The sequence below is a fragment of the Lissotriton vulgaris genome, chromosome 2_1 (assembly GCF_964263255.1).
Source record: "Lissotriton vulgaris chromosome 2_1, aLisVul1.2, whole genome shotgun sequence".
In the NCBI taxonomy this organism is placed as follows: Eukaryota; Metazoa; Chordata; class Amphibia; order Caudata; family Salamandridae; genus Lissotriton; species Lissotriton vulgaris.
Window position 1 is genome coordinate 1,052,318,786 of NC_141687.1, and position 16,309 is coordinate 1,052,335,094.

Consider the following 16,309-nt stretch of genomic DNA (forward strand, 5'->3'; position numbering starts at 1 on the left):
GGCTTGCCCAGCGTGCTCAGGTGTTCCCGAAACCATTGGACACGTTCTGTTTGAGTGCCCAATGTATGCAGCGCCAAGATGAAAGTGGCTAAAGCCGATGTGTAGGTTATTGGGAACAAGGGAAGGGTTGATTGCAGTTAGACTCATTCGTACCAGTCCTAATATGTCTGGGTGTAGAGCCGTGGCGAAATTCTTAGGATGGGCATGAACGATTAGAGCCCGACTCCTGAAAGAATAACATAGTACCCAATGTCGTAGGCTAAATACCTCTGTTAAGAATAATATTTTGCTCATTTGCACTGTTTATGTAATGATTTTATCTATTTATTCATGAAATTTATAATCTGATTTTAAAATGGTTTTATTATGAAAAGTTTATACATGTACTTTTACATATGGATTGTCTTATCGTTTCAAAGACCCTGAGCGGGCTACAGAAGGCTCTGACAATCTTCGAGGACTTCTGTGACGCCCGTGGTTTGGAAGTTAATGTTCTCAAATCTAAGTACATGTCTTTTAATGCACCTAAAGCCAACAGGGGTACTGTACACATGAGTAGCGGCCCACTCGAGAAGGTAGAGGCATTTAGCTATCTGGGTATCTGCATTCAACAGGACTTGTCCTGGAGGCAGCAGATTGATCTGGCCACCCTGAAGCATCGACAACTTTCAGGAGCTTTGACCATAGAGCATTCTAGGTCTTTGACTAGACCGATAAGTCCGGTGCTAGCGGTTTACAATGGCAAGGTAGTTAGTTCTACTCTGTATGGTGTGGAAATGTGGGGAAATGAAAAGTTAAAGGGGATGACTGTCTCTGAAAACACATTTCCTAGAAAACTAATAAGATTACCACAAAGCACCCCATTGAATCCTCTGTTCTATGACCTGGGTATACCACCAATAGCTCTAATCGCATCTCTGCGCCCAATATTATATTGGCGGCGAATCTGGACCACACCGGAACTGGAAATATACACCAGAGAGCTGTTGGATGTGATCAAAAGTGACGGTTCCCGGAGTGTCAAATGGGTGGGACATATCAAAAATCTTATGATTGAGTTAGGACTAGTTGAATTGTGGAAGGATCTATTGCACGCCAGGTTCCCACCGAAGAAGACACTTAACACTCTGTACTTGAACTTGGTGGCTACAAAGATTTTCAGTACTACTCCTTCACAATCCCTTGTTGGTCTATTCTTAGAAATCAAAGATTGTCCCAAACTTGAGGAATTCTGGGATGTCATTACGAAGCCCCTTGACCATAAGCTCTACTTTCAACTAAGAGTGGGAAGCCTACCTGTAAGGGCATTCTCAAATAGATGGACCAGTGGGTGCACGGTGGCTTGTCCAGCGTGCTCACGTGTTCCTGAAACCATTGGACACCTTCTGTTTGAGTGCCCAATGTATGCAGCGCCAAGACGAAAGTGGCTAAAGCCGATGTGTAGGTCATTGGGAACAAGGGAAGGGATGATTGCAGTTAGACTCATTCGTACCAGTCCTAATATGTCTGCGTATATAGCCGTGGCAACAGCTAATAAATAACAAAGCTATCAGACCCATGGTGACTCACAGGTGGGAGATGAAAGTGCTTGCGTATGCGGACGATATCGCCCTTATAACCCCAGATCCTGTCAAGACTCTTCAGGAAATGGAAAAAGAAGCAGATAGATTTGGGAAACTTTCTGAATATACGCTTAATCGTTCCAAAACGCAGCTTGTAATTAATAAAAATTCAACAATTTATGATCACAGAATTACCGAAAAAGCAACTTATCTAGGGATAGATATATCTGCAGAAATTTATGATATTGTCAAAGACACCATAGAACCTCTGATTACTAAAACTAGGCAAGATTTATATAGGTAAATAACCTTCATCTATCCATAATTGGGAGATGCAATGTTATAAAAATGCATTATTTCTCCAAAAATGTTATATTTTTTTTCGAACAATTCCTCTAAAATTTTCGAATGACTGTCTAAAGAAAATGGAAGATATGTTCTCCCAATTTATTTGGGCTTACGCTAAGCCATTAAGGGCTTTCAAATTTCTTACGCTCCTGAGGGAAAGAGGAGGATGGGCCATACCGAACCTTAGATTGTATTACTGCTATACAATCGGGTTTTGGTCCAGGAGAAACCGACCGATAGACGAATCGGAGAGGCTCCGAATCCACTTGAGCTTACACTTAGAGATGAGGTTTGGGGATGGCTATGCCTTATTTAAATGATAATCAATATAAAAAAGTTAGATTTAAGACCTTGCCAGGGGGATCTAAAGTCTGGAAAGCTGTCCGTAGACTACTGGGTATCGGAAGACTAAATTTTTATACACCATTGTTAAGCAACCCAAATCTGCCTGGAATATTTAAAGATCAAATTATTAAAAGAAGGGGGGAGCTGGGCTTGTCGAAATGTGGGTACTTCTTTTCTGTCAACGGTTTTGTTTCTTTCGAAAATCTTACAGAAATGTTTAAGATGGAGCAGAGAGATTTTTTAAGTATCTCCAAAATCGGGATTTTGCTCTTAAAAAGGCAGGTGGACCAATTAGCTTCTCTATAAATTGTATAATTGACACATTAGTAGAAGACAGGGATCCCTCCATACGTACCATCTATAATCCCTTCAATGCTCTGATGAAAGATGATCTGGAACGGTGGTCACAAAGATGGAAAGAGCAAATTGGTATATCGGAGGCTTTATTTTAGCACTCATTCGAGATGATGCGGAAGATATTAATCCCAGCTCGGTTACAGGCACAATATTATTAGACCTGTTTCGCGTTAAACTATACTCCTAAAAAGATAGCTTAATGGAGGAATGGTAATGGTACATATTGTTCCCAATGTGCTCTATACCAGGCAGATTTGGTACATATTTTTTCCTCCTGCAGCACACTCACGATCATAAAACAAGACATCACTACATGTTTTACAGAAACTCTTGGAATAGAATGCATCTTATCTCCTTGCATGATGGTTTTAGGGGTGGCGGAAACTGAACTGGAGAATACGGGTCAAGAACTACTATTCATAGCCATGGCGGTCTTACGACTTTGTATAGCATCCACACGGCTGGATCCTAACCCTCCAACTTTTCAGCAGTGGCTCTCCCACTGCTTGTCAATTTATAACCTAGAAAAGACTGTGTATGCGAGAAAAGAAATCTGTGTACGAATTAAGAGTGTCAAAAGGTGGGCGCCAGTGGCAGGATGGGTAGTGGGAAGCTGTTAAAGTACTTAGGGGAAAGTAATGGAGAAAGGAATTACACTGCAGTAAGTGCATTGGGAATCAAAAAAACGTGTGATCAGATAGGGCTGTCAGGAAAACAAACTGATATCTTAGCAGCCCCTCGGGGTGGGTGGGTTGGGGTTAAAAAGGGAAAATGCACTACTTTTATCAGTGTATCATCAATTCTATTGTGTGTGTATATATATATATATATATATATATATATATATATATATATATATATATATATATATATATATATAAATATGAAATATGGTGCAAATAAAAAACAAAATATAAAGAGAAACATTAATCCTGGTTGGCTTCTACAACATGGAAACTGTGGAAGGAACGGACAACAATTAATGGTCTTCTTAACATAGATTTACAGGAAGCGTCATCAACGCAAAGGCATTGTCAAGGCACTCATTGAACATGTTTCTATTGCTTGGGTCAATATACTGAAGCAGGTATAGCCAAAAGACTTCTTCCGGAGTCCTCATTAACATAAAAAACGTTTTTGCAACACAAGACGACTCGCAGGGCGCAACATTCTATCTCCTTGTTGCTAAGTTAACCCCTTGCACGTTGTGTTAATTCTCCCTCTGTGTGGGAGAATTAACTACTGGGCGGGATTTAGACTGCCCCCGACCCTCCTTAGCACATGCCCATCGTGACGTCGGATGACTGAGGGCCATCCTGAGCACCGAAGGGGTTAAGGCAGTACTTTCTCCAAACACCTTACAACCGGTATAATTACAACAGGATTCTGGAGGTGATAATGTGCCAGAAGGTTTGTGCATATTTGTTGATTGGCATTCTGTTGTGGTAGCCACGTGTCCTGTTTATTTTGTCCTGTTAGGTTTTTGTGCTGCATTACAGTGATGTTCTGTTGTGCTCTCTTATGTTTTGTATTGGTATGGTGCTTTATTACTGTGTTATGATCCATTGTTTACATTAGAGATGTCAACAAATGCTGCTAAATTTCCATTATAAATTGTCCATGGTAAGCAACCACTTACTGTGTGTAAGGTGATGAAACATCGGTGCATCAGCATTTCAACTACTTAAGCACCAGTTAGCTCAAAACTGTGGCAAAGGCTGAAGGCTGTAGCTTATAAAGGGAGCATTGGGGGTGCCAAGTTAACACAGAATCTCTACATCGCACACAGCTTCAACCACAGTTTTGGTCTGCCTGTTGCTGCTGCTGTTTTAGCCATGTTTTCAGAATCCTGCAGTACGTACCACCCTAATCTAAATTTTTTGTCTCTGGGTGTTGTCAGTTCACTCAGGATTAGTGTCATTACCATGTGGTCTGATATATTTAGCAATCCTAAATCTGCCTTTTTCAACCAGCCTCAGTAATTTTCTTAGCATAAATATTATGTTTTCTGCGAATATGTGTGATGAACATGTGAAAAGCAAGTATAGTCTGCCATAGGGTGTATAGTGTGGCATGGTATGCAAAACTAGGTACACCAACATTGTACTTGCCCAACTCTGTACTATTCGTCTCATCTGTGGTCCATTGTCTGAAGTCTCCCCCTAGGATTATTCTCCCCGTATGAACCCTTGACGTTTCCAGACAGGAACCTATCCTGCCTATGAAGGCAATTCTTATGGTATCCTTCTTTACTTCACATTTCACAAAGGCATACGGTAAATTTTTATCCATCAGGGTTCCAACAATTTTCATTAAACCCAAAGTCTCTATGAAAGGATGTCTCCAGAGTAAATGGACTATATACAACTCTAGGAGAGAGTCCTGGGCAGGAAACAAAGCTGCATAGGGAGGGGAAAGAAAGAGAAGGCAGACCACCACTGTAGTAGTCCATCACAGGAGTAGCTTCTCAGCACTTGTGCAAGTGATGAAAGTTTTGTGTAACCTCAAGTCTGAATTGTGTCTTAAGATAATACGTGGCATCATTCCATAAATCCATGAATTAGTCCAGGATACAACTTCTGAACATTTGTTAGGTTGCTCGCCTTTCCTGTCAGAAAAGTAAACAATGCAGCGCACCTGCAGGCACCAGGATAAGGCTTGGGACCTAGATGTAACCAGCAATGTAGATGTCATAAAGCCCCTGCCAGGGGATCCAAAGGTTCAGAATCTTTTTAAGTGAGATCACAGTTAAGGAGATCTTTGGAGTTTTTAAAATGGGAGAAGGAAAAGAAATACACAAACAAAAGAGGGTAACCCAAAGCTGGTGAACTAAGCATGAGTGGAAGCCCTAAAATATGCAAAACATTGCCAGGCATCATCTAGCTAATTCTGACACTATAAATAGGAATCTGGGACCAATGTAAGTGCTCTATTTCTGCTGCTGATTATGACCTGGAAGTCAGTGTTTCTGTAGTTTTGTGCTTGTGCTCCAGCTGCCAAGTATGTGTTCTCCTAGATAGGATAGGTGCACAACCACTGTTTGTTTGTGTTTAAAGCGGAATTAGTAATAGTTTCAAAAGGTAGGGTGCTGCCTGCAGGTAACGTATCCGTCCAGTCTACGTTTCATTAAATGTTCGTAAGTGCATACATCAACAGTGAATGCATCCCAGGTGAAGGGCACTCCTTAGGTTCTTTAATACAGACTCCTTCTGTTTGTCATAAATGTTCATTTATTTTCAAAAAAGTTCATCTTAGATATTGCACTTGATTTGATTTGATTTGAAAACAATTTATAATGCGCAGAACAATGACCCGCAGGTATCAAGGCCCCTAACAATACACTCAAAAATTGAAACAGACGTCCTTACATATAGGCTTGTCGAAAGAGTCGAGTTTTTAGGGCAACACGGAATTTCTGTAAAGATGGAAGGGATCTCAAGTCAAGAGGGAGATCATTCCACCATTTGGGGGCTAGCGTGGAGAAAGCCCTGCCACCCCATTTAGCTCTTCGTACGCGGGGGGCTGTCAAAAGCAATTTCCCGGAGGAACGCAATGGGAGATGATAGACCAAATGCCCGTGTCGCTGTTTTTTGCGATGGCTCTGTAGGTCATGCAGAGGACTTTGAACCGGATTCGAAGTTCTACCGGTAGCCAATGCAGCGTTTTCCTGGCCGCAGTGGCTGAAGAGCGTCTGGGAATATCCAGGACAAATCTGGCTATGGCGTTTTGGACCACCTGTAAGCGCTGTATGTGGCTCTGGTTTAGCCCAGCATACAGCGCATTACAGTAGTCCAAATGAGAGCCAATGAGTGTGACGGCTATTTGCTTTCTAGCCTGCAAGGAAAGATATTTCCTGATCCTTCGCAGGGTGTGAATCAAGCCCCAGCAGGTGGAGACCGTTCTGCTCACCTGACTGCCCATATCAAGGGCTGGATCTATCATCACCCCAAGATTCTTAGCAGATGTTGTGGGGGAGGGACATATTCCTAAGGAGTCAGGCCACCAGTTTGCTGACCAGATGTTTTCTTTCCCGCCGAACACCAGCACCTCAGTCTTCTCCCCATTCAGTTTAAGAGAGTTCTGAATCATCCAGTGACCAACCACCTCCATACAAGATCTAAACTTGGAGGCGATAAGCACATCTGAACGGGGGAGAGAGACGAGTATTTGGGTGTCGTCTGCATAAGACACTACCTCCATCCCGAAAGATCTTATAAGCCTGGCTAGTGGGGTCACATAGATGTTGAAAAGGGTCGGACTAAGTGCCGACCCTTGGGGGACCCCACACAGCACTGGTCGGGATGGAGATAGGAACTCTCCCAACTTGACTCTTTGTTCCCTCCCATTTAGGAAAGAGGTCAAGAGATCCAGGGCAGTGTTCCCCACCCCCACCTCCCTCAGGCGAGATGTAAGCACTGAGGGGGAGAGGGTATCGAAAGCCGCTGTTAGATCAAGTTGGACCAGGAGGGTGGTCTGGCCCCCATCTACTGTCGTGCGGATCTTATCAAGCACGATGGTGAGGGCTGACTCGGTGCTGTGTTCCCTCCTAAATCCATGCTGGGAGGGGTCCAAGCATCCCGAGCTTTCCACAAAGATAGCGAGGTGCTTATTAAGATGTGCCTCAAGCATCTTCGCTGGAGCAGGAAGCAACGAGATGGGACGAAAGTTTTTTAGGACCTCCGGGTCAAGGGAGGCCTTTTTTAACAGGGGTTTCACTACCACCTTCTTCCACTCCGTGGGGAAAATGCCATCTCTGATTGCTAGATTCATTATTTCTAGCAACGGTGGTAAGAGAGTCTCCCTACACTGCTTGATGATTTTTCAGAGGGCAGGTATCCAGGGGAGAGCCAGATTTGGTCTTGTTAAGCAGGATCTCCAGATCTTGTAAGGCCAGCGGAGGAAAGGAGTCCAAGGTGCACAATGGGGAGATGTCTGTGATAGTCCTATTCATCTCAACCCGAGTGATGGACGCACTAACGTGAACTCTTTGTTCCTCGAGAGCCAAGTGGATGTCCTGAATCTTGGTGTGGAAAAAGGAACCTATCCTGTCGCATAGGTCCTGAGAGGGAATAACAGGATCAGGGGCTTTCAGGCTGACTAACGAGTCAACAGTTTTAAAGAGCTCCTTCGGCGAGGACAGCGAAGTGGTCAGGGTCACAAAGTAGTCTTGTTTGGCCTGTGTGATCTCGGCTTTATATTTCCTAATAAGGAGTTTATGTGCTTCCTTGTTCTTGGGGTCCCAGCTAGCGTGCCAGAGCCTCTCCTTTCTCCTTACTTCCTGCCTAAGAAGTCTGAGGGAGTCAGAGAACCAGGGGGCAGATGGTCTCTTTCTGGCTCGGCGGCGGGACTGTACTGGGGCCAGTTTATTCAAGGCCTCAGTGGTGACCTGTTCGAAGTGGCCGACTGCAGTCTGTACGCTATCCGAGCCAGTGACAGAAAGGCTTGCAGCCCAGGGCGCAAAGGAATCATTGCTAAGATTCCTGAAATTTCTGACCGTTTCTATTACGTGGTTCCCTTTTTTAGAAAAATCCACCCCATGGTATTCCAGAAGGAAAGGAACCGCAAGATGATCAGACCAGGATAGGTGCATCGGATCCTTGGTGGTCAACCGAGGGTCATTGGAGAAGATGCCATCCAGAGTATGGCCTGCACGATGAGTGGCTCCGCTGACTCGTTGCGTGAGTCCACATGACTCCAGCGCCTCGATGAGACATGATGTATCAAATAAATCATGTTGTTCTAAGTGAAAGTTAAAATCACCTAGGATGGAAAAGTTTTGTTGGCCAAAATAAGGTTCCAGGGCCTGGAAGAGGTTGTGCGTAAAGTGAGTTCTCGAGCCGGGTGGTCGATATAGTAAGATACCATGAAAAAAGGGGCATTGTGCTTCCTTTATTGTAAAATGGAGTGCTTGAAAGCTATCCGGGAAATCGGGTATGGGTACAAAGTGACATTGCAGGTGGTCTTTGTGAAGAATCGCAAGCCCCCCTCCCACTCGACTCTGTCTATCAAGTCTGACCAGACAGTACCCATCTGGGACCGCCTCGATCAGATCAGGGCCAGAAGAATCCTTGGCCCATGTCTCTGTGATAAACACTATGGTAGGTGTTTTATCCAATACCAGCTCTTTAAACATTATTTTATTCTTAACAAGTGAGCGGGCATTAAGCAGGATGCCTTCTACTCCTACTATCTTATGAGTAGGAGTGGCGGGGAGGTCAGAGAGAGGATATTTAGGGACGGGATTGAAAAACCCACTTGCAGAGTAACAGCCTCAATGAAGGGGGAGAAGAAGATCATCCGGCTCATAGGAATGCGAGCATCGCTGTCGGCACGGTTTCAAACCTAACAATTGCTGGGGAGAATAGCTATAAAGGGCGGGAGAGGTAAAATCAGGAGTCCCGAGTCCAGCCGTCCAGGGCGTCCTCAGCGCGGACGGGCGCAGACGGGCTGGACTCTGGCGTGACTCCGGCGTCACTATGGCGTCCACGCTGCGCGTACACGCTGCGCGCCATATCCTGCTGTCTATGTAGGATTCTAATCAGCCCACGTGTGAGCTTCAGCCAATGGCTGAGTAGCGTTAGTCACCCACCCAGATGGCGTCCCAGATCAACAAAGCGCGGGGACCTGGCCGCCCGAATAGCGGTGAATGCAGACCAGTTTAAAGTGCAGCAGTGCGATCCGTGTCTAAGGGCACAGGTAGGGACCTCATAAATTCTAAACAATATTTCTATCTAATTAAAACCAGGGGATAACGAGCGCCAAACAAAAGTAAATATAAACGGGATTTTTTAAAAGTAAATTACGAGTCAATTACGAGCTTCCAGCGCCTAGCGCTATGTGCAGGACGGAGTTCAAGCAAGAATGAGGAACTCTCCTACCTGGGTTAAATACTGTCAGCAATTACAACTTCTAATCAGCCCACGTGTGAGCTTCAGCCAATGGCTGAGTAGCGTTAGTCACCCACCCAGATGGCGTCCCAGATCAACAAAGCGCGGGGACCGGGCCGCCCGAATGGCAGTGAATGCAGACCAGTTTAAAGTGCAGCAGTGCGATCCGTGTCTAAGGGCACAGGTAGGGACCTCGTAAATTCTAAACAATATTTCTATCTAATTAAAACCAGGGGATAACAAGCGCCAAACAAAAGTAAATATAAATGGGATTTTTTAAAAGTAAATTACGAGTCAATTACGAGCTTCCAGCGCCTAGCGCTATGTGCAGGACGGAGTTCAAGCAAGAATGAGGAACTCTCCTACCTGGGTTAAATACTGTCAACAATTACAACTTCTAATCAGCCCACGTGTGAGCTTCAGCCAATGGCTGAGTAGCGTTAGTCACCCACCCAGATGGCGTCCCAGATCAACAAAGCGCGGGGACCGGGCCGCCCGAATGGCGGTGAATGCAGACCAGTTTAAAGTGCAGCACTCTGATCCGTGTCTAAGGGCACAGGTAGGGACCTCGTAAATTCTAAATAATATTTCTATCTAATTAAAACCAGGGGATAACGAGCGCCAAACAAAAGTAAATATAAACGGGATTTTTTAAAAGTAAATTACGAGTCAATTACGAGCTTCCAGCGCCTAGCGCTATGTGCAGGACGGAGTTCAAGCACTTCATATCGTTTTCATATTTGAGCCATAAACGTTAATCTCAATACATCCATGGTTTTTCATAATAAACTCCAATGCATTTCGGGCAATGGAAGCCCTTTTTCAAGGAGATCTGCCATGTAAACAAAATAAGATATAGCCAATCACTATATAATTTCTATTATCACAATTGTATATTTGACATAAACCTTAAGCAAAAATGCAAACTCAAGCGCAAATCAAAATGACAACCTTAGTGAAAACAGGTGAACATTTTGTTTGTACCAACGTGCTGACGGCGGGGTGTTTAGTCAGTAAACATAGAAGATGGACAAAAGGTTGGTGGCCATCTTGAGAGTGGAAACAAAATGCCCGAGGATAGCATGTGTTTCGTTGAGCCCAAAGGGCTTTATGGCTTGAAGACGATATATCCATGATATTTCACGTTGTAACAGCATTTTGTTATTGTCTTTCCCCTCTTGTTTTTCGATGATTTCCAAGACAAGGTATTTCAATTGCGCAATGTTATGTTTTTTGTTCCCAAAAATGTACAGCAACACTTGATTTTTCGTTTCTGGTTCGAATATTTGATTTGTGCTCATTTAATCGGGTTTTAATTTTCCTTTCAGTCTTCCCAATGTAGATTTTCCCGCAAGGGCACTTTACCAAGTATATCAGGTTTGAAGAGTCACATGTGGCATTTACGTTAAGTTTTATGTTGTGGCCCTTCATTGGATGGGCAATAGTGTTACTTTTGATTACGTTATTGCAACTGTTGCAATTTAGAAATGGTCGAGTGCATTTGGTTTCTCCACGTATTGTTTGTTCTTTAGATAATCAGCACAATAAAATTCACTCGTAAACTACGATTACGCCATTTCTTTAACATCATACTAACGCCCAACATCAACAGCAAACCAGATCAATTAATGGGCTTAAGATCTGCGAGCTCCTTCCAGGCTCCATGCAGCCATAAATGTATTGACACATTTGAAAGGCTGGTCAAAAGAGATCTAATTAAATTAAATTTCAACAAAAAAATAACCAAAAACATCACCCAAAAGGATCAAGACACGCTCAAAAGAATAGCCAACAACAAAAACATTAAATGCATTAAAGCAGACAAAGGGGGAGCATTGGTGAACATTAACACACATATGTATCAACGAAAAATGATAGAACACATAACGGATTCTGAAACATACATGCAATTGGAGAATAATCCATCAGTATGTGGATTACTGATGTTTGTCTTGATCTGCGACCTGCATTGAATTTATCATTATGAATTTATCATTATGTATTTAAACACAGAGCAACACTGCAACTTATGTTCTTGTTTACATTATTTTATAGTATCAACTCACACGCCACCCTCGGGTACACTATTTCCAGCCCTTAACACATGCTATCCTCTGGCATTTTGTTTCTACTCTCAAGATGGCCACCAACTTTTTGTCCATATTCTATGTTGGTTATTTGCGTAACCATACATCTATCCAATGAAACCTAACGTCTTGTTTTGGTCATGACGCTAACGCGATCCTTTTCAACACAAATACTCCATCGCTTTTACCGCGTTACTGCTGTTCGTTCCACCACGCTCCGATCAACTAAAGACCTTGATTATAACTTGGTAAGTCAGCCGCACGAGCTGCCATGTCACTTGCGTTTCGTTTAGCTCACCTAGTGAACTTACCGGAGTTCTAACCCCTACCTGTTTTCATTTTTGACTACAGTGACCTTTGAGCCTCACAACCACCATCCACGTAAGTGCGGTTTTACCTCGTTTTTTCACTTACTAAGCACCTCGTTTTTTTACTCACTAAACACCCCGCCGTCAGCACGTTGGTACAAACATAATGTTCACCTGTTTTCACTAAGGTTGTCATTTTGATTTGCGCTTGAGTTTGCATTTTTGCTTAAGGTTTATGTCAAATATACAATTGTGATAATAGAAATTATATAGTGATTGGCTATATCTCATTTTGTTTACATGGCAGATCTCCTTGAAAAAGGGCTTCCATTGCCCGAAATGCATTGGAGTTTATTATGAAAAACCATGGATGTATTGAGATTAACGTTTATGGCTCAAATATGAAAACGATATGAATTGCAAAATCTGAGATGGACTTTTTTGAAAATAAATGAAAATTTATGACAAACAGAAGGAGTCTGTATTAAAGAACCTAAGGAGTGCCCTTCACCAGGGATGCATTCACTGTTGATGTATGCACTTACGAACATTTAATGAAACGTATACTGGACGGATACGTTACCTGCAGGCAGCACCCTACCTTTTGAAACTATTACTAATTCCGCTTTAAACACAAACAAACAGTGGTTGTGCACCTATCCTATCTAGTTCAACATATTCTATTTACCGACCTCGGAATAGGTAGCATGCCCTACAATGCAATACGACGGACATTTCGAATACCACGGAAGCCAGAGCTGAAACTCTAGCATTTCCAAATGAAGAAACTGAGCAAATATATGCTTTGATAAATAAAGATATAGCCCAAGAGACCGCAGGCCGCACAAAAGGACAAAATGTCAGACAAATTCTTTACCTCTTAAGAGGCCAAGTAAACCAAAAATTGCACGCGAACACACTTATAAAATATCATAAAGCTGCAAGAATCCCTGTGGACTGAGGATAGCGCTGAAACCATCCTTATGTAAAAACTCTAAAATCTTCCAAGAAAAATGGAACGCAATACTCAATAAATGTAGCCTAGACCTTATCTTACTCATCATAGAGGAGTTATCTAACATATTAAAAGAGCTGGAAATTGATATCAAAGAAACAGAAAAAGAACTACAGGAAGCATTAACACCAGAGGATTGGTCTAACACCCTAGAAGATATCAAAACCCAGTTAGATAAACACACAAGAGAAATAAATGAAAGAAAGCTCCGCAAGTTCAGGAGAGATACGCTGGACTACAAACTGGGAGAAGTCTACACCTGGGCGGAAGTATACGCCCAGAGACGGAGAAACAAACCATAAAGCCCACAAACCGACAAGTCATCATCCGGTAGTGAAACATCAAATCGACTACCCAGAAGAACAGGCGTTCCCACAACTAGGGATGAGCAGATTTTGCGGATTGGCAATCCGCGGATTTGCGGATTTGCGGATTGCCAAAATCCGCAAAATCCGTGAATCCGCGCGGATTTTTTTTTTTTATGTTCGCACGGGTTTCTGCAAGTTCGCGAGGGTTTTGTACAATTTTGCAAATTGCGAAATTGTACAAAACGTGTGCGAACTTGCAGCAACCCGTGCGAACACAATTATATGAAGAGAAAGAAGCTCCTGGTCACAGGAACAGCACGGGGATTGCGCTCATGAAAGTCAAGGATGCAAAGGCCTCTTCCCAGCATCACAGCTGATTTTCCACGGTAGATTTGGGAAGAGGCACACCTGTCCAGCCTCGAAGACGCTCATGATTGTTTTTGGGATAATGAATGAGTCATACCATTCCTTTGCTACTTGCCGTTTTGGAGACTGTGTCAGGCGCTGGAGGACAGTGGAATGGCGCCGAGGCTCACCAGAAGCGCAATGTAAGGCACTACCTTTCGCCGGACCCGCTCCGCGGGTCCCGCTTCACGGAGCTGAATCTTGCTGACATCTGACCTCACTGCACCAAGGGCTTCTGGCTGACAGGGCTGCGAGCGAGCATACTGCTGGACTCCAACTCCCAAGAGTCCCAGCAGTTTCCATCACCGAACCCACCTGGTGACGCTCTCCCTGTAGGCCACGCCCCTTGCTACTCTGTGAAAAGGCTCTGGATTTGGAACAGCGGCGGATACCATTCCTTTGCTACTTGCCGTTTTGGAGACTGTGTCAGGCGCTGGAGGACAGTGGAAGTGCGCCGAGGCTCACCAGAAGCGCATTGTAAGGCGCTACCTTTCGCCGGATCCGCTCCACGGGTCCCGCTTCACGGAGCTGAATCTTGCTGACATCTGACCTCACTGCACCAAGGGCTTCTGGCTGACAGGGCTGCGAGCGAGCATACTGCTGGACTCCAACTCCCAAGAGTCCCAGCAGTTTCCATCACCGAACCCACCTGGTGACGCTCTCCCTGTAGGCCACGCCCCTTGCTACTCTGTGAAAAGGCTCTGGATTTGAAACAGCGGTGGATACCATTCCTTTGCTACTTGCCGTTTTGGAGACTGTGTCAGGCGCTGGAGGACAGTGGAAGTGCGCAGAGGCTCACCAGAAGCGCATTGTAAGGCGCTACCTTTCGCCGGACCCGCTCCGCGGGTCCCGCTTCACGGAGCTGAATCTTGCTGACATCTGACATCACCGCACCAAGGGCTTCTGGCTGACAGGGCTGTGAGCGAGCATACTGCTGGACTCCAACTCCCAAGAGTCCCAGCAGTTTCCATCACCGAACCCACCTGGTGACGCTCTCCCTGTAGGCCACGCCCCTTGCTACTCTGTGAAAAGGCTCTGGATTTGGAACAGCGGCGGATACCATTCCTTTGCTACTTGCCGTTTTGGAGACTGTGTCAGGCGCTGGAGGACAGTGGAAGTGCGCCGAGGCTCACCAGAAGCGCATTGTAAGGCGCTACCTTTCGCCGGATCCGCTCCGCGGGTCCCGCTTCACGGAGCTGAATCTTGCTGACATCTGACCTCACTGCACCAAGGGCTTCTGGCTGACAGGGCTGCGAGCGAGCATACTGCTGGACTCCAACTCCCAAGAGTCCCAGCAGTTTCCATCACCGAACCCACCTGGTGACGCTCTCCCTGTAGGCCACGCCCCTTGCTACTCTGTGAAAAGGCTCTGGATTTGGAACAGCGGCGGATACCATTCCTTTGCTACTTGCCGTTTTGGAGACTGTGTCAGGCGCTGGAGGACAGTGGAAGTGCGCCGAGGCTCACCAGAAGCGCATTGTAAGGCGCTACCTTTCGCCGGATCCGCTCCGCGGGTCCCGCTTCACGGAGCTGAATCTTGCTGACATCTGACCTCACTGCACCAAGGGCTTCTGGCTGACAGGGCTGCAAGCGAGCATACTGCTGGACTCCAACTCCCAAGAGTCCCAGCAGTTTCCATCACCGAACCCACCTGGTGACGCTCTCCCTGTAGGCCACGCCCCTTGCTACTCTGTGAAAAGGCTCTGGATTTGAAACAGCGGTGGATACCATTCCTTTGCTACTTGCCGTTTTGGAGACTGTGTCAGGCGCTGGAGGACAGTGGAAGTGCGCAGAGGCTCACCAGAAGCGCATTGTAAGGCGCTACCTTTCGCCGGACCCGCTCCGCGGGTCCCGCTTCACGGAGCTGAATCTTGCTGACATCTGACATCACCGCACCAAGGGCTTCTGGCTGACAGGGCTGCGAGCGAGCATACTGCTGGACTCCAACTCCCAAGAGTCCCAGCAGTTTCCATCACCGAACCCACCTGGTGACGCTCTCCCTGTAGGCCACACCCCCCTTCACTTGCAACCTATAAATAGCGTGTTAGTATACCAGCGCGCGGGAGGCGCCCGGGAACAAGGGCGGGCCCTCTGAGGCCTTCAGAGGCACGAGAAGGCTAGGCTAGGCCAGTCCTCTAACACCTAGTAATATAAATATTGTTATGACTTCTATGTCCTATTTGTGAAAAGTTAAAGAATGATTGTATTGTCCCCACTGACTCTGTAGATATAGTCTGTCTGATATAGGCTCAGCTCTTGATTCTCAGATCTTAGAAAAATCCACCAAGTAGCTCAGCTTAGGTGTACTAATAACAATTCTTCTTACATAGCTTAACTGTCTAATTGTTTTCATTGTCTGCCTGCGATGATGACAAAGAAACTAAGGTCTGGGAAAATACTTGTAGGAAGATCAAGCACAAAAACCAGATCGAATATCCTCCGAAATAAACTTAGTCAGGCTTCTAATTTGAAAAGCACATGCCAGCTTTTCAACTTTTGGGAAAGGGGTAAGAATAAAGCTACAGGGGCGGACAATAAGGCAGAGGACATTAAGGACTCTGAAGCTATCCATTTGGAAATTGTCCCCAATAACTCGCGAGAGATGCCTGAAATTAATAAGGTAATTGTGGACAAGAGTTCAGGGGCAACAAGAGTAGCACCATTATCCCCTAAGTGTAGTTTTTCTC

The 16,309-nt window shown here is 45.0% G+C and overlaps 1 protein-coding gene across 2 annotated transcripts in view; it reads right to left on the reverse strand.

The window, feature by feature from the left end:
• Positions 1-16,309, reverse strand: part of GALNT13 (polypeptide N-acetylgalactosaminyltransferase 13) — a 1,171,447-nt gene that overhangs the window by 924,172 nt on the left and 230,966 nt on the right. The window lies entirely within an intron of this gene.